This window comes from Tamandua tetradactyla, chromosome 1 (genome assembly GCF_023851605.1).
Source record: "Tamandua tetradactyla isolate mTamTet1 chromosome 1, mTamTet1.pri, whole genome shotgun sequence".
In the NCBI taxonomy this organism is placed as follows: Eukaryota; Metazoa; Chordata; class Mammalia; order Pilosa; family Myrmecophagidae; genus Tamandua; species Tamandua tetradactyla.
This window is the reverse complement of record NC_135327.1, coordinates 66,998,178-67,017,505: the sequence shown is the minus strand read 5'-3', so window position 1 is coordinate 67,017,505 and position 19,328 is coordinate 66,998,178. Positions and strand designations below refer to the sequence as shown.

The following is a 19,328-nucleotide window of genomic DNA, read 5'->3' as shown; positions in this document are numbered from 1 at the left end:
TGTATCATATCTGATAGCCACCCGTCAGTTTTATTTTTCAACCAAATCACTGGCTCAAGTGCTCAATAATGCATACACAAAATGTACCTAATGGCTCCCAAATCTATATCTTCAGAATAAAGTTCTCCCTTGAACTCCATCTTCATATATGTACCCCAGGCACCTCAAACTCAACACGCTTAGAAATGAACCCACACCTGTGGGAGGGGATCAGGGCGACATCAGGAAAAGCTAGTCTTTAAATTGAACCTTACAGAAGAGTAGGAGGCAGAAGGGAAATGTGGTTGGAGAGAAGGGAATGGATTTGAGAAAAATTTAGATAATGCAGTCAATAGGACCTGGAGATTGATTAGATATAAGGGAAGGTATAATAGAGAAGAATTCAATAGTATTCAGTAACACGTTTTTACAAAATTAATTACAAATTAATTATCTGGGAATAGATAATACATGTACATGGCTCCAAAGTCAAAGACTACGGAAAGTCAGGATCCTCTCCATGCCTGTCCCCCAACTTTCCATGCCTGCCTGCCAAGCATCAGTCCTTTCTCTGGAGCAGATCTATAAGAGATGATGAAATACACAGTGCTCTGCACCTGGCTCTTTTCTTCTTATAACCCGATAATATGCCATAGAGATCATCCTAACTCCACACAAGTAGAGCTGTGTCGATTTTTTTTTTGAAGATGCATGTATTATTGCACTCCATGTATGTACCATAAAACATTTAACATTTAACCTGTATGTCCTTGGACATACAGGTTGCTTCCTAACTTTTGCTCCAGTAAATATACTTTTAAATAAATATGGGCAGTATATCAGTAAGATAAATATCTAGAAGTAGAACTGCTGATTCAAAGGCATGTGCATTTCCAATTTTGATTGATAGATATTACCAAATTTCCCTCCACAAATACTGTACCAATTCACACATACACACTAGCAACATGTGAGAGTGTCTTTTTCTCCACAACCTTTCCCATAGAAGTTATTATCAATCTTTTAGACTTTCGCCAATCTTAGTGAAGAATGGCACCTTAGTATAGTTTTTTTTAATTGTATAGTCCTTAGAATGGTTTGAATATATCTTACCATATGTAAAAGTCATTTTAACAAAAATAAAACTTCATTGACATCTACAATGTGCAGAGTGTTTTTTCTGGACAGAAAAGATTAAAATATGAATTACTCCTGTGTCTGCCCTAGACAAACTGACAGATGTACATATCACTTAATGGATACAAAAGGAGGAGAAATTTTGGCCAGGATGTTAAGGGGTTGAGAAGAAAAAAAGGAAAATATAATGACACAGAGAAAGATGATAGTGACCTAAACTAGCCCCATGGCTACACACTGTGGGAGAAATAGACATCATTGAAATAATCCATCCAACTAACTAAACAAATAAACCAGCAGACAAGCAAACAACACCCAAAACACCAAATCCCTGAGGAGGGAGCACCAATATCCAGAGTTGTTACAACATATTACTTAAAATGTTCGATTTCCAACAAAAAATATTGTGAGACAGTCAAAGAAACAGCAAAGTGTGACACATACACAGAAAACTCACAGGCAACAGAAACTCCCTTTAAGGGAGCCCAGATGTTGGACATAACAAAGACTTCAAAGCATTACAAATAGGTTTAAAAAACAAAGGAGGGCAGGACATGGTGGCTCAGCAGGCAGAATTCTTGCCTGCCATGCCGGAGACCTGGGTTCATTTCCCAGGGCCTGCCCATGCAAAAAAAAAAAAAGGAATCCTGTATAAAGAATTCTAAAAGGGTTAAATAACAATAAGTCAACACATGAAGAATTTTAAAAAGAGATAGAAATTTTTTTTAAAAATTTAATATATAAATTTTGGAGTGGAAAAGTACAATAATTAAAATTTAAAATTCATTAGACATATACACTAGTAGATTTGGATTGGCAGAAGAATCAATGGAGTTGAAAATGACAATTTAAATTATCCAATCTGAATAGCAAAAAATAAAATAAGAATAATGAACAGAAACTCTAAGAAATGTGGGACACCACCATGTGCACCAGCATTCATGTGCTGTATGGTAGTATCAGAAAGAGAGGATAAAAAGAAAAGAAAAATATTCAAACATAATGGCTGGCATGCTTTTTAATTCTCATTCAATATTGTTTGGTGGAATTTTCTTATTTTTTCATGGAGATGTGACTTATCCAATTGTAGGTGGTCTTTTGATTATATGGTTTCCATGGAGATATGTCTCCACCCATTCAAGGTGGGGTTGCTTTCTGGAGCCCTTTAAGAGGGAACCATTTTGAAAAAAAGCTTTAGGGCCATAAGACCCAGCAGAGCCCCCACAGCCAGAGACCTCTGGAGATGCAGAAAGAAAATGCCCCCAGAGAAGCCATATGAAATGAGGAGAAAAAGCTAACAGATGTCTCGGCTGACAGAGATGTCCAGAAGCCAAAGACCCCAGCAGGTGCCAGCCACATGCCTTCTCAGCTGACAGAGTTGTTCCAGATGGCATCAGCCTTTCTTAAGTGAAGATAATCTCTTATTGGTGCCTTAATTTGGACATTTTCATGGCCTTAGAACTGTAAACTTGCAATTCAATAAATTCCCTTTTTAAAAACCAAAAAAAATGGCTGAGAATTCTGAGAAGATGGCAAAATAGGATAGGTTGAGTTCACCCCTGCTCCAAGGAACAGCTAAAGAAATGATAGAAAAACAACTGGGAGAGCGATTCCAGGGCATAAGTGACCTAGGAGGGTTGTCTACAACACATGGGGGGCCCTGGTTGAAAAAACAGAAGAATTGAGACACAGAGAACCAGAGTCCATCCAGCTAGTGCAAACAGCCTAACATTGTGCCAAACAGAGGCCTGGAGTCCTCAGAGGTGCACAGCAGGAAGACAGGGACAAGGAAGTAAGTCAAGCTGCGCTCCTTGAAAGCACAACCCTCACACACACTACCCCTGCCCTGTGACCCACGACTCCCCACACACACCATGTATCTGAACCCTGTCACCTGCCCCCACACTGTGCTCCGAGCACCCTCTCCCCAACCCCCTCCCCATGCATCCCCACTCTACACCCAAACCCCATGCATACACTCAAGCAGTTCCCAGCCTGACCCACCTCTCCCCACAAGTACACAGTCTTGCCCTGCCCCCGCCCCCCAGACCCAGGCATCCATGTCCAGCCCCTTGGCTCCCTCCTCCCCCTTCCTGCCCCCTGCAGGCAGTTACCTGCTCATCTGGACAGCAGATGGTCACCTTTATACCCCAGCCACACCCTTACCCAGCCCATTCAATTGTGCAACCCCACCCCACCCCAACTGAGCTCTGCGCACAAGTCCATCAGCATCCAACCCCAGACCTGTGCACACTTATGCACCCCCTCCTGCCATGCCCCCTCACCTCTGAGCAGACACTGATCTGCACATCTGGGCCACACCTCTGCAAGTGAAACCATTGCCCTTCCCCCAACTTCAGTCATGACATCTAGGTATGAATGTTTCCCTGGCAGCATGGGAGATGACTCCCAGGGATGAGCCTGGCCCTGGCACCATGGAATCAACAATGCCTTCCTGACCAAAAGGGGGAAAAGAAGTGTAAGAAATAAGGTATCAGTGACTGAGCAAGTTCATATAGAGTCAAGAGGTTACTCTGGAGGTCACTTTTATGCAAGCTTCAGTTAGACATTGCTACCTATCATAACTTGCCAAACCCCAACCAAAACCATTCCTGCCAATCCTGAAGAATACCTAAGGCATTGCATAAAATTCCACAAAGTTTCCATGCACAAGACAACTCTCCAGAAACCTACAACCTCCAGATGGGTTCTTGGACCAGATAAGTCCTGAAATGCAGAGGGGCCAGTCCCTCCAGAACATCAACTAGTTCCATCCCCCTATGCCATATTACTGACATCCCCTTCCAACGTGAACAGTTAGAATGGGCATGGCCCAAATACCCCTAAAAAGTGGGAGAAAGATCAAAGATGATGGTGGAGTTATACAGAGAAGGTAGAGTTTAACAAATGAGTGTGAGTGCTGACTCATTACATTGATATTTCTTTAGTCTCCAGTACCTTAGAGCAGCTAGAAGTAAAAACCTAGAATTGTGGAATTGGATCCCATACCAAACTCTGAAATCTGTTCTGCAAGTAATTGTTGCGAAGTACTTTGAAATTTATTGCTTTTTTGTATATGTATTCTTTTTCACAAAATAAAAAAGAGAAGAAAGAGTATAACAAAGAAGATAGGATTTAACAAATGAGTATGACTGCTGAATCATTATATTGAAATTTCTTTTGGTCTCCAGTATCTGGGAGCAGCTAGAAGGAAAAACAAAAAATCATGGAACTGTAGCCCATACCAAACTTTAAAGCCTGCTCTTTAACTACTTGTTAAAATGTGCTTTGAAATTTAATGCTTTTTTTGTATATCTGTTATATTTCACAGTTTTAAAAAGTTAAAAAAAATAATGATTGAAAAGTTCCTTAATTTTCTTAGAAACAATCTACACATCCAAGATGCCCACAAACTCAAACTAGGATAAATACAATGAAATTGCACCAAGACACATCCTGGTCAAAATGTTGAAAGACACAGAGAAAAACGAAAACAGCAAGAGAAAAATGACTTGTCACATACAAGGTAACCCAACAGTTGACTTCTCATGGGAAAGGATAGGAGCCATAAAGCAGTGAGATGACACATTCGAAACGAAGAGAAAAATGTCATTCAAGAATCTTATAGCAAAACTATCTTTCAGAAATGACCAGGAAATAAAGATATTCCAAAATAAGTAAAATTGCTATGATTTGTAGTTAGTAGATCTGCCTTACAAGAAATAGCAAAGAAAGTTATTCAGGCTATGAAACATGACAGCAGACAGTAACTTGAATTCCACAAGAAAAGAAATCAAAGCTCTCAAGTAATCACACTGTGTATGTGTCATTATCATAGACAATGATAACAGACAAAATAACTACATATTTCTTTTTGTTTCTTCTCTTAACTGACATAAAAAGCAATTGCATAAAACAATATCTATAAAGTTGTATTGTTGGGCTGGAACATATAGAAATGTAATATATTTGACAATAATAACACATAAGGGAATGAAGCTGAATTGAAGAAAATAATGAGAGCAGATAGTGATTAAATCCACAGAGAGAAAGATGAAGAGAACTCAAATAATGTTACTATCTTTTTTTTGTATGCTGTACTGCAAGGGTCACATTTCATTCTTTTTCCATGTAAGTATCCTGTTATTGCAGCACCATTTGTTGAATTTTTGTTTGTTTGTTTGTTTGTTGTAATCTTTTTAAAACCCTCTATAAAATATGTGATCTCATTTTGTCTCTTAGCGTCTTTAAAAGCCATAAGATTCTATAAAGCAATATTTTATCACAGTATATTATTGGGTTTTTAATATATATCTATAATATATAACAAAAATAGCACAAATAGAAGGAGGGAGGGGAGTAAAGTTTCTATATCTTATTGGAATTAAGTTAGTAAAAATCTGAAGTAAATTCTGATTCACTAAGATTGTATACTATAAGCCCTAGAGAAAGAGCTCCAAAATACACTTAAAGTCAGTAAGGAATTAAAATTTTACACTATAAAATACCAAGTAAGACAAAAGATGTTAGTAAAAGGAAGTAGAGGAATAAAAGTCATTAAATGTATAAAAAACAAGAGGTAAAATGCAGGCAGTCAAAAGGTCTGCCAGTCAAAAGGCAGATATTGTCATAACGGATAAAAACAAACAAGATCTAACTACCTGTTATCTTCAGAAGACAAGGCTCATATTCAAATACACAAATAGATTAAAAGTAAAAAGAAGGAAAAATACATACCATGCAAACAGTAACCTGCAAACATGGTTATACTAATATCAAAGTTGATTTTAGGACAAAAACTGTTGCTATAGATAAGGAGGGATATTTTATACTGATTTTTAAAGAGTCTGTCTCTCAGAATGTTGTGCAATTAGAAATACATGTGCACATAACAAAAGACCTCAAAATAAATAAAGCACAACTGACAGAATTGAAGGAAGAAATAGACTACTTGAGACTAATATTTAACACGCCATTTCCATAATGGATAGAACAATTGGGCAGAAAATTAGCAAGGATTTAGAAGATTTGAACAAAACTAAAAATCAATGAGATCTAACGGGCATCCATAGAACACTCCTCCCAACAATAAAATACACATTCTTCTCAAGTACACGTAGAACATTTTCCAGGAAAGAATTTATGCAAAGCCATAAAACAAGCCTCAATAAATTTAAAAGGATCAAATTCATGCAAAGTATATTCTCCAAATCACAATAGAATGAAACCAGAAATCAATGACAGAAGGAAATTTCAGAAATTCACAAGTCACAAATAGGTGGAAATTGAATACACTCCTTTAAAACTAACAGAACAAAGAAGATATCACAAGATAAATTAAGAAATACTTTGGCACAGATGAAAATGAAGATGCAACATACCAAACTTATGGGATGCATCTAAAAGTGCTCAGAGAAAAAGTTTTATCTGTGAATGTTTATGTAACAAAGAAATAAATCAATGATCTAACCTAGCAAACAGTCTTGCTAGGTTTTTGTCAATTTTATTAATCTTCCCCAAGAGCAAACTTTGGATTTTCTTCATTTCTCTCCTATTCATTTTCTTTCCATTTCATTGATTTCTACTCTTCTCTTTAATGCTACTCTCCTTCTACTTACTTTGGGTTTCATTTGCCTTTTTCCTAGCTTCTTAAGGTGGAATCATATCATTATTTAAATTTTGCTTCTTTTCTAATATAAGTACATAATGACAGAAATTTCCACTAAGCACTGCTTTGGCAGCATTACACAAATTATTATATATTTATTTCTATTAAAAGTGAAACATTTTCTAATTGCTCTGTGGGTTTTATTTTACTGTATTGTATTGTATTTTTTGCTTTGACCCATGGATTCTTTTTAGAAAAATGTTGCATATTTCCAAGTATTTGGGAAATTTTCTAGATATCTTATTGCTTCTGCTTCTAATTTAATTTCAGCATGGGCAGAGAATAAACTTTTATTCAAATTTGTTTTTATAGTCAGGTACATGGCATACCTTTGTGAACATGCCATACACATTTGCAAATAGTATGTTTCTGCAGTTACTGGGTATAGCATTCCATTGGCATCAATTAGCTCATGGAATTGTTCAAATCTTCCATAGATTGACTTGTTAGCGTAGTTGTTCTGCACATAACTGAAAGAAGGATGTTAAAATTCTACAACCACAGGACACAAAAAAAACTGCCTCCCCAAACAATAGGAAATAACTCCACAACTATGAAATTTCTATGCAAAACCACACCCTCAATATTACTAGAAAATAAAAAATACCAAGACTTCAAAGTAACCATCACATGCTCTGCCCTGGCCTTACAAAGACTGCCAGAGAAAGACCAAGGAGAGGACTGAGAGAAGTGGAGGGAGCCTGAGAAGATCAATCCCACCCAACTCTGAATATGCTCTGTCCAAGCAGGGCTGCAGGAAGGACTCCCAGTGACTCACAGCATAAGGTCCAAGAGCAGATATGAAGAGGCAGATGTCAATTCAAGAAACGGTCTTCCAAACACATAGCTTCTGAGGGAGAAAAGGGAAGAAAAAGAGTCCTTTGGATATTGGATGATGACCAGGAAAATAAGGAAAAGTGGAAAGTGGAGAATCTCGCAAGACAAAGGAAAACCACAGAATCAGATGATGCTTCCCCCTCCCCCAGCTCCAAAACAATCCAACACCATCTTCCCACATACCCGTCCTCTGCCAGATTGACAGAAAAGGATGGCATTAAACTAGGAAGCTTATAAAAATACCTCAGTATCACAAAACAAACAAAAGGAAAATAAAATCCATAGAGAACTGCTGCAAAAATAATTAGGAAACAAATGTGCACATAAAACAACCAAGAGAATAAAAGTGAGACAAAGGAAAAAGTGAAACACGTCAAAGAGACAGGAGTAGAAATAGAATACAGACAAAGAAGAAATAATATTTGTGTTATTGGTGTTCTTGAAGAAAAAATTCAAGACAAATGGGATAGAACTAATATTCAAAACATTCCATGTGCCTCAGTTTCCCACAGATAAATGGTGGTGAGGGGAGGTGCACTTGAGAGATCACTTCCCTGAGTCTGCTCTAATAGTGCAAGTTAAAAGGAATATAGATCTACCTACCACGACTCACCATCCAGCAACCAAAGACAATCCATAGTGAATGACAGCTGAACATTTCACAGACATTCTGACAAGGCAGGGATTTCTGGAGTTTGGTAAGGGATAGAGAAGCTGCTCTGGTCAATACCCTGAGGTCCAGCTGGAGGGAAATTGAGCCTTTCTGTTTCTCTATCTAAAGGCTCTGGCAATTCTTTCATACCCAGATCAATACAGAAGGTGATTAAAGGCACAGATGTTTGGAACCAGGCGGGGGGAAAAAATGTAATTTAATCTTCTCACCAACACTTAACTAGCTTTGTGACTTTGGGTATGTTACCTAACCATTCTGAGGCCTCAGTTTCCTCATCTGCAAAAGAGCCACAAAAATTGCATTTACCTCATAAAGTCATGGGGGGATTATAAGATATAACGTACTTATGCATGGCAACTGGAATGCAGGAAGCAATAAGAACGGATTTGCTATTGTTTGGTCCAGGAAGTGGAGGTCCGGAGTCCTTTCTCTATTGGTTTCGTCTTCAGGAAATCCTTTAATCTCTAGCTGAAGGAACTCCAAGATTCCCTTCCCATCCTTGAACAGTCCCGGTGACCCTCTGTTTTCCTTCCTGTGGGCCCTGGGACTCAACCTGCTTTCCTCTCTCATCCAAGCCACCCTTATTCTCCAAGCCTGAGGTTTTCTCATAGGAATACAAAACTATCTCTAAACTCCTTCTCCCTGGTATCTCTCAAACACTTCCTTGTGCATTGAAGAATTCCCTTTTAGGAAACAAGCAAAGAAGAGCGAGAGGCAGAGACAGAGAGGAGAAAAGAAAGGGTTTAGAATCTCCCAAAGTTCTCAGTTTCTTTATCCCTTATCTGGGATCCCTGATGCTCTTTCTGAGGTGATTCTCCTTGCCAGATGAAGTTCCTCTAGCTGTACCCTGAGGCTGATACTGGGATTGGGGTAATCCCTAATCTCTCTCTGACCTTGATTCTTCATATATGTTGTAGCTACTTAAAAAAACTCAATCTCTGCCCACCCTGGTCTTCAATTATACTTGGTGTTTCATTAATATATTTTTCTCTCAAGATAACCATACTGAGTACCTTCCTTCATGAAGTTTCGGTCATTGATTTTCATCTCTCAAGTGCATTTTTCCTCATCTTTTCCAAGGGATTATGGGTCCTGGAGGGGCAGGAACCACCTTATTATTGGTTTCAAGATCACTGACAAGGAGATCACTTCTTTTCATACAGAAGTGTACCCTAGAGCACTTCTGTATAACTGAAGGCAAAAAATACTTGTTGAAGTAGGAAGATTCTTAGAGGCACAGTGACTTGTCCTGAAGTGTCCAACGAGTTGGCGGGGAAGTGAGACTAGAACCCAGGTAGGTCCATCGCTATATGCTTTAAGCCAGCCCCACTCTCCCATACAGGCAGCAGCAAACCCACTGCCATGTCCCAGAAAATGGCTTGGGCTCTGTTCAAAGGGCGTCAAGCTCCAACCCTCCCCTACCCTCCCCATCTCTGACCTGTCCAGATTTGAGCTTTGTCTCAGGTATTTAAGTCTGGAGTTCTTCTCTATAGACCAGCCTTGGATTGCCCTGGACCCTGGGATTCTCCATTACCAGCTAGTGACATGATAACCCTGAAAACAACCTACCCAGGGTTGCATGGCTTCATGGGTCATGTGAGACACAAACTCAGAAAGTGAAGGGCACCAACAAGCCCATGAAATGGCCCAGAGCAAGTCTGCCTCAAATCCCATGGCTAAGGTATGCAGATCTAGCTGGCTTCAGGGCATATCATGGCATGGTATGTTGACAACAATTTCTATGGATAGAAAAGACTATCAGACCTATGGTTAGGCACCCCCAGGAAATAAAACAACTAAGCAATTATTAGAGTAGTTGACATGAAATAGGAAGTTTTAGAATATTAACTGGCACCTGACTTGGTTCACATTTTCACAAACACTTCAGTCACCACTTGTACCATATAGTAACAGGCATTTCCTACCCCTCATCCATGTTCTCTTTGGTTCTTGGTTTCTCAGTAGGTTTTCTCATATTTCACTTGTCTTAATTGTAGGTTGAAGAACCGTAGGTCATTTTTGCTTTATTTTTAGGCAACTATTATTGAATTATCCTGGAATTAGCTTTTGTGCAATTATTTTTGAGAGTGAAAAAAATAAAACAGGAAATGTGTTGGTGGATCATGGGTGATAGACACTATAGAATGATACTATAAGCCATTGATTGTATACTTTGGACGGATTATATGGTATGTGAATGTATCTCAATAAAATTGCATTTAGGAAGGAAAGAAATCTGTATGGTAGATATGCCACTTTGAATATGTTGTGTACCCCAGAAAAGCCATGTCCTCTAATCCTTATTCAATATGGCTTGGTGGGAGCTTTTTGATTAGACATGGATGTGTGACCCACCCATTTGTGTCTGGTAACTTTTGATTAGATGGTTTCCATGGAGATGTGTCTCCACCTATTCAAGGTAGGGTTGCTTACTGGGGCCCTTTAAGAGGCAACTGTTTTGGAAAAAGCTTTAGAGCCACAAGAGTCATGACAGCCCACACAGCTGAAGACCTTTGGAGATGAAGAAGAAAAATGCCCCCAGGAGCTTCATGAAACAAGAAACTGGGAGAGAAAGCTAGCAGACTTCACCTTGTGCTGTTCCAGCTGAGAGAGAAAGCCTGAACTTCATCAGCCTCTCTTGATTGAAGGTAACCTCTTGTTGGTGCCTTAATTTGAACATTTTCATGGCTTTAGAATTGTAAACCTGCAACTTAATAAATTCCCCCTTTTAAAAACCCTGCAGTTTTCTGGTATATCGCATTCTGGCAGCTTGCAAATTAGAACAGCAGGATAGTCCCAGGAGAGTTATCCCTGGCAGCATGTGGGAGAAGGTGGGATGAATGTGTGAGGGCTGGAGGCTGTTGGGGTGATGTATAGATGGAGCACAAACAAGGCAGCTACAGCAGATTCCAGAACACCCCCGAGAAGAGTGGACAGAATTTGGGAGCTCATGGAAGAAAGAAGGTTCTTGGATTTATAAACACACCCTGGATAAACCTGCCAGCATTCTATGCTTTCATTTTACATCTATAAGTTCATTTCATCTGGAATTCAAAACAAGGTCAAACAGAAAGTAATACTTGGATGCCTTCCATTTTCTTACAGGATTCAAATTTATCTCCCAACATTTGTAAACAATAGTCATCAGAAACATAGCAATCAGGGTACACTGTAACTCTCTAATCTGAAATGTAAATTCTTTTGTATAATGTGCCTAGAACAAAATAATATGAATATATGTATATATACATACACATACATACAGAATGGGGAATGAGTTTATATATGCAGTGTTCATCTCTGGATGGTGAAATTACAGACGATGTTTATTTTCTGCTTTCTACTTCCCTCTCTTTCATAATTTTCTACAACAAATGTGTCTTGCTTTTAAAATAGGAAAATTAATAAAGGTATTTCTATTTAGAATAAAGAAGTGCATCAGTATTTTGTGCCTGCTGTACTGAGAATTACAAAGAAACATGCAACTATGATTGTTACTTGAGCATCAGTAATTCTGCTGAGTAAAAATATTTTGAAACCCTGGTTCATGTGAAAACCTAAAGATCAATAGAATTGATTCTCACAGGTTGTGTGAAAAACCCATTTGCTCATCCACAAAGGCTGACCAGCACTGATCATGACCTGAGCCCCCAGTTATGCCTGGAGATGAGATACTGTGCAAGTCATAACACCCCCTGCAGGGGCTCCCTGCCCACTAGGGGTGACAGCTGGCAAGTGAGGGAGAGCCAAACTGTGGCCAGGGACAGGCAGGATTCCTCTGCCTGGGCTGACAGAGGGAGAAGCAGAGGGGCTTTCTAGAAAAACAAAGTGTGTGCTGTGTGTGTGTGTGTGTACATGTGGGTTGATCATGCTCAGCAAGTTTCAATAGCCTAATTCACCACCGCAATTAACAGTGAACATAATTGCCTTAGAAGAAAGCACAAATTTTCAATCTAGCCCTTTCAACCTGGTTCATCCGAGGCACCCTTCCTATAGGCTGTTGGCCCACTCTGCCTCTCAACCACATGGCCACCCTGACTCTCTCTTGCCTCCATGCAGGGTACACACACACACCCTGCATCTCCGTCTATGCAGTTTCTTTGCCTGGTTCACTTGCCCCTGCCCTATACCAGTGAAGCACTCAGCCCTCTCACAGGTACCAATTGGTTCTCCCACTCCCTGTGCAGATACCTAGGTTTGTACCTGTTGGGGGTATAAGTTTTGGATTTCCAAGAGACCTGAAGCCTGGGCAGGGCAGGTGGTGGTAGACCAGTCACCCAGATCCCTCTGCAGTCCAGAGACCAGAGCTTGTGTCTCATAAGTACAGGCTGGTGGAATCCCACCCATGTGTAGTCAGAATATTGGTCTAGTACCAACTACCATCTACTTAAGAGTGCAATGCAGCTACACGATGCACATACCACACGGGCACCATCAGAAGCCAGGGTCAACACCCAGGGAAACGCACTGATAATGGCCTTGAAAACTTAAAATCAACATGGATGGATTTATACAGAAAACTGCAAACAAATTAAGAGACCTTCCCATGATAGATTATTGTGCAACCATTACAAAAATCTATGTTACATTGCCAATTTATTGATGTGGAGATATGTTCACAATCAAAACTGAGATGCAAAGGAACAGATGATTCATGGGCCTAAATATTAACAGGGGTATATGTGGACAATAGAATTGCAATTATTTTATTTTGTTTTTTTTTACATGGGCAGGCACCCAGAATCGAACCCAGGTCCCCAACATGGCAGGCAAGAACTCTGCCACTGAGCCACCAATACCCACCTGCAATTACTTTTATTTCCTTTTTGCATCTCTGAGTTTTCTGAATGATCTACAATGAACACGTATCACTTTTATGACATTTCTATAGTTGTCATTTAGGATCTCAGACCCACAGAATTACATTGATCATAACCCTGATTTCATGAAACACCATCAGCCCACACTGGACCTGCTTTTATTTAGTAGTTTTGTTATTGAATTACTCATTTTTAGTAATGTAATCAGCACTTGTGAGCTACATGTACACAGAAACCACATCTAACCACATGGTTCCCAAACCTCTTTCTTTGCTTTATTCGGTATATTAAATTAATTATATTTTTAAATAAACCAGGGTCTGTGGTCCTTTCTGCTGTTGGCAATTCTCCTTGACAGCTGTGAACAAGAATTTACAGCATCAAGGGGAGCAGAAACAGGCCTTAGGACCTCCCGGTGTGCCCTGCTCACTGGGATTTAAATCCTCTACTGAGCTCACTTTGGACCCAACTGAATTCCTCAGAGAAAGGGGGTATTGGGCAGGTGGTGCCCACAGAAGTTGCTCCCCACTCAGGGAGAAGAACACCACGACCTCCTGTCCCATCACCTTAACCTTCAGACATCAGTGTGGGTGAAGTTTGGCCAAAGTCGCACACAGCCAGTGAGTAACACAGCCCAAACTTCCAAACCCACGTGCTTTTCACTACACTTCACTTCTTCCCACTATGCCTCTCCATAGGCAGGGAAGGAATCTCTCTCCAGCTGTCACTCCACAGAGTCTTTGCTCTGGCCCTATGCCGCTTTCCACTTCCCACCCCTTTCTTCAGCACTTAGTGTCAATGTCATTTTTAACCCCCATTGCACTCTGTAGGAACTCAATAGGGACAGCAACTGTTACACCCCCACCTCCAGGAACTTGGCACAAAGTGGGTGCCCAATATGTGGTTTGGAGCTGAACCAGGCCCACCACATCGAAACCCTTTAATGAAACCAGGAACACATGCGGGATGCCCTCCCCCATGCCATGAGATGCCTTGCTCATCCTTCTGCCTGGCATATGGCATGTTATATTTGTTATGTGTGGGTCTCTCTGCTTCCCCTGTCAGGGAGTAAGCCTGGGAATTCCTCTTTATCCTTGAGCATTGCCTCAGCAAAAAGTGGGAAGATGAATGGATGGATGGCAATGGATTGATAGTAGGTTTTAGGAAAAGCTCTCATCAAGATCTTTTAATACAGCTGAGAGCAGGCACCAGCTAGCAAATGATAAACTGCTGTCTTTGACTTTCAGGCCATGTTTCTGAACTTCAGGCCATGATTCACCCTGGGGAACTTGCAAAGAATCTTTATCTGGGCAACCAACCACAAAATCCCAGAAATGCTGCATCTCCCAAGGTCTCCTGAACAGTAGAAGCACCTGTAAGCAACTGCCTGGCCACAATTACCCAGAGGTCAAGAAGATGACCTGAATTGAACTTTGTTCCAGTAGCCTTTATTCTTGAAGATGATTGCATAATTACATAGCTTTTACAATGTGACCATGTGATTGTGAAAACTTCGTGTCTGATGCTCCTCTTATCCAGGGTAAAAAATAAGAAAAAGTAAATTAATAGATAGTAGGGGGGATAAGGGGTAAAAAAAAAAAGAAAAAACAATAAGTAGGTTGCAATACTTGTGGTCAATAAGAGGGAGAATTAAGGGGTATGGGATGTATGAGTTTTTTCTTTATTTGTTTTTCTGGAGTGACGCAAATGTTCTAAAAATTATCGTGGTGATGAATACACAGCTATGTGAAGATAATGTGAGCCACTGATTGCATTTTGTGGATGGACTGTATATGTGTGAGAATTTCTCAATAAAAATATTTAAGGAAAAAAAAAAGGAGGATGACCTAAACCCTCTTCTGATTTAAGAGAACTAACCTTGGACAACCTCCTTTTTTCCAAAAGACTGCCTCTTACTTACTTTTAAATCTCCAGCTATCACTAAAGGAGACATGCTGAAACATTATTCCTAACCAAGTTGTGCTCTAAGAAAAACTATTTCTGAACAGGTTCAACATAATAAAGACCATTGTTATAAAAATTTCAAGTCTCTATGACACACAAATTAATCCTGGAAGCTTTAAGACTAGAAGCACTAAGGGCATTATTATGGTCCCCAAAATACTACTGAACTACCTGACAGCAGAGAGCTCTTGTTCTTAAGCCCTGAGTCATGAAAACTTGTGTGCTGCTCTGAATGGCCTTCATGACTCTAAGGACACACTGTTCATTTTAAAAATACAGATTAATGAACAAATGTTGATGCCCTGATGTGGGGTCGAATGCTAGTAACTTACTCTTTGTTTTCACCCTCTCTCTTCATTTTCTACTATTGTAGAAGTCAGAAGCAGCTTGAGCCATAAGCCCGGGTGGTAGCCAGGGCCTGCAAGGATGCTGCCTGTAAGCCTTTTCCTACTTTTTATCCCTGTTTCCCCACATGCTCATACCCTGATGGGATTTCTAACATTGGCCAGAGGTCCCATAATTCTAGCAGGTGCTGGCCGAGGTGAAGGTCAGTGTCCTAATATGCAGTAGAATAAATGCATGTTCCCAGTATTTACAGGCCTCACAGTCCCAGAAATTATCTGCACAGAGGAAACACCTCACCTTCCTGCCCTTGGGTGACTGCAAGGGGTTTCCTGCTTTTCTCTAGAGCAGAAACTCCATGCTAGGTGGAGGCTCTCCAGCCTGGAGGCTGACAGGTCCCTCTGCAAACATAGCCATGTCCAGCAAGCCCAAGTCTTTTGGATCAAGGGCAAATAGTTTTGTGATGGGTGTGGAAGAAATGACACCCTCTCAGAAAATGCACAGCATTCTTACTTTCCTTTCCCCACTGCCACCTGCCCATGAAGACACATTAACCTCCTCCTGAACCTGCTCTTGTGCACTCAACCAGGTCACTCTCTCCCTCTCAGTGACCAAGGCAGGGACACGACCCATGCCACTGCTCCACATTCTCATGCACCCCATGAAATGGCTTAAATCTTGATATCCATCCCATCACTCCTGCAAAAGGCCATCTGGGGCAGAATTACTTGTGAAGAGTGAGTCTCATCTCTGGAGCTGGCACCTAGGATGTGAATGCTCTCCCAAAGAGGAAACATACCAAAGGAATCATAAGACTACTTTCTCACTCTGGGATTCTATAGTATATAACATCTTCCAAAACCCTCAAGCAAAGTTAAGAAGCAGGCACTGTTCTGTTCAGAAACACACCTATTAAGTAACTGCTCTGGGCCTTCCTGCTAGGCTGGGCACTGTTTGACTCAGAGATGGTTCAACCACCCCACTAAGTGCCAGACTCATATGTCCCTGTGCCTTTATGATCTCTCCACTTAAAGGCCTAATTGTCACCTCAATCTATGGCCAAAGCAGAATTCTCAATCTCCCACTTCTGTATTTATACTACCGTAATCTCCATCTCAGAAAATGGTACCACCACACCCTGGATCTCTCACAGCAAACACCCAGGAGACACCCTTGACCCCTCTTTCCTTCAGTCACCATGTTTAACCCATCACCACTCCAGCATCTTCCCACCCCTGTACCCCCTCACCTTAGTCTGAGCCAGTATCACCTCATCACCATGGTGATAGCCAGGCCACTGCCTCTGTGCCTGGCCCCCTGAATTTCATTCTCCACAGCCACCCAGAGGAACCTCCTTTAAGAGTGAACAATACCACGACCCCCACCACCACCAACTTAAAACTTTCAAGTGGTTCCCCTGGCTCACTGGCCCGTTCAAACTGGCTCTGGACTCACCATAGTTGTTCCTCCTTGGAAGCCTTCACATTCTAGTTCCTTCTTTGTTGGCAAGGCCTCCCTTTCAACCAGTAGATCTAAATTCCAATATTCAGTTGGGGGTGAGAGCCATAGGGCTAGAGACCAGTGTATCTTCTACTTTAGAATCACCTGGGATCTTGTAAAACATATATATATATCAACTCCTAGGGTCTGCATGGACCAATCAAATCAGCTTCTCTAGAGGCAGGACCAGATTCCCCAGCCACATTTGAAAATGACAGCTCTAGAGTTGAACCCTCATTCTCAGCCCTGACCTATATTAAAACCACTTGTGAGTTTCATAAATCCCCTCATTTCTGGTAAAGAAATAAAGATTACCAACAAAGATAATAGATAATTATAAAAGCCAGTATTGTTGTATTTTCGGTTATAACTCCACTTGATATTTTCTACAGGATCTAAAATGCAAATGCATTAAATGTAATGATAAATCTATGATTTGGGAAAATAAACATATATAGATTGTGACAAGAATAACATCAAGGTAGGGGGACAGAGGGGTATAGGGACACGATTTGGATATGCTATGGAAGTTGAGTTGGTATCAAATCACATGAGATTGATATGTATTTAGAGTGTTGTCCTAGTTTGTTAGCTGCCAGAATGCAATATACCAGAAACAGAATGGCTTTTAAAAAGGGGAATTTAATAAGTTACAAGTTCACTGTTCTAAGGCCATGAAAATGTCCCAATTAAAGCAAGTCTCTAGAAATGTCCAATCTAAAGCATCCAGAGAAAGATATTTTGATTGTTGAAGCCAATGCAGTTCAGAGTTCCTCTTTCAACTGGGAAGGCACATGGCAGACACGGTCAGGGTTTCTCTGTCATCTGGAAGGGGACATGGTGAACATGGCATCATCTGCTGGCTTCCTCTCCAGGCTTCCTGCTTCATGAAACACCTTCCTGGGAGGTGTTTTCCTTCTTCATCTCCAAAATTCACTGGCTGGTGGACACTCTGCTTTGTGGTTCTGTGACATTCTGAAGCTTTCTCCAAAATACTTCTTCTTATATAAGATTCCAGTAAACTAATCAAGACCCAAGTAGAATGGGTGGAGACACGTCTCCATCTAACAAGTTTAATACCCACAATTGATTGAGTCACATCTCCGTGGAGATAACCTAAACAAGTTTCCAACCTTTAGTATTGAGCAGGGATTAGAAGAAACCGTTGCTCCCACAAGGTTGATTAGGATTAAAACATGGCTTTTCTAGGGTACCTCATTCCTTTCAAACCAGCACAGATGTTAAATTTAAGCCCCACGGTAATCACAAAGAAAACATCAGATGAGTATGCACAAAAGGAAATGAACATTTATTCTAAAGGGTTCATTACAAAAAAAAAATCAACTAAATACAAAAGTAAGTAGTAATGGTAGAATTAAGGGACAAAAAATGTATAAGAATTACAAAAAAAAGAGCAAAATGGCAAAATAAAGTCCTGCATTATTAGCAGTTACTTTAAATGTAATAGATTAAATCTTCCAATCAAAGGGCAGAAACTGGCTGAATGGATTTAAAAGCATGGCCTGACTATATGTTATTTATAAGAGACTCACCTTAAATTCAAAGACACAAGTAGGTTGAAAGTGACAGGTTGTAAAAAAATATTCTATGCAAATAGTATTCAAGAGAAAGTGAGTGTGGCCATCATAATAATATCATATAAAATAGATTAAGTCAAAATTATTAAAAGGGACCAAGAAGGGCACTATATATTGATTAAAGGGACAATTCATCATAAAGATATAGCATTTATAACTATATATGCACCTAAAAGAAAAGCCCCAAAATACATGAAGCAAATATTGACAATTCAAGGGAGAAATAAATGGCTCTACATTAATAGTAGGAGAAATCAATACACCACTTTCAATAATGACAGTACATCTAGACAGAAGATCAATAAGGAAATAGAAGGCTTGAATGATACTATAAACTAACTAGACCTAGTAGACATATATAGACTATTTCCCAACAGCAACAGAATATATATTCTTCTTTACTGCACATGGGTCACATATGTTAGGTCACAAAACAAGACTCGAAAAATTTTAAAAGATTAAAATCATACCAATTATCTTCTTCAATCATGATGAAATCGAGCTAAAAATAAATAACAGAGGGAGAACTTGAAAATTCACAAACATGTGTAAGTTAAACAATGCATTCAAATAACCAATAGGTGAATAAAATCAAAACGAGAGTTGAGATGAATAAAAATGAAGGCGCAATACACCAAAACTTATGGGATACAGCAAAGGCAGTGCTCATAAGTAAACTTTTGGCTCTAAATGCTTACATTAAAAAAGAGGAAATGGTCTGCCATCTGGCCTACACTGGAAAGCTGGAGGAGTTAAAGGAGAAGTTCCTGGCTAATAAAATCATTGACTGTACAAATTCACCAGGACAG

General features: G+C 40.0%; 1 long non-coding RNA gene across 2 annotated transcripts in view; it reads right to left on the bottom strand.

Annotated features, from left to right (window-relative positions):
* LOC143684770 (uncharacterized) overlaps window positions 1–16,930 on the bottom strand; it is a 114,008-nt gene extending 97,078 nt beyond the window's left edge. The window contains exon 1 of one of the 2 annotated variants that reach the window (XR_013176161.1): window positions 16,877–16,930. This is a non-coding gene — a long non-coding RNA (uncharacterized LOC143684770). The remainder of the gene's footprint in view (window positions 1–16,876) is intronic. The other variant, XR_013176157.1, reaches the window with a different exon arrangement.
* Window positions 16,931–19,328: the final 2,398 nt, after the last annotated feature.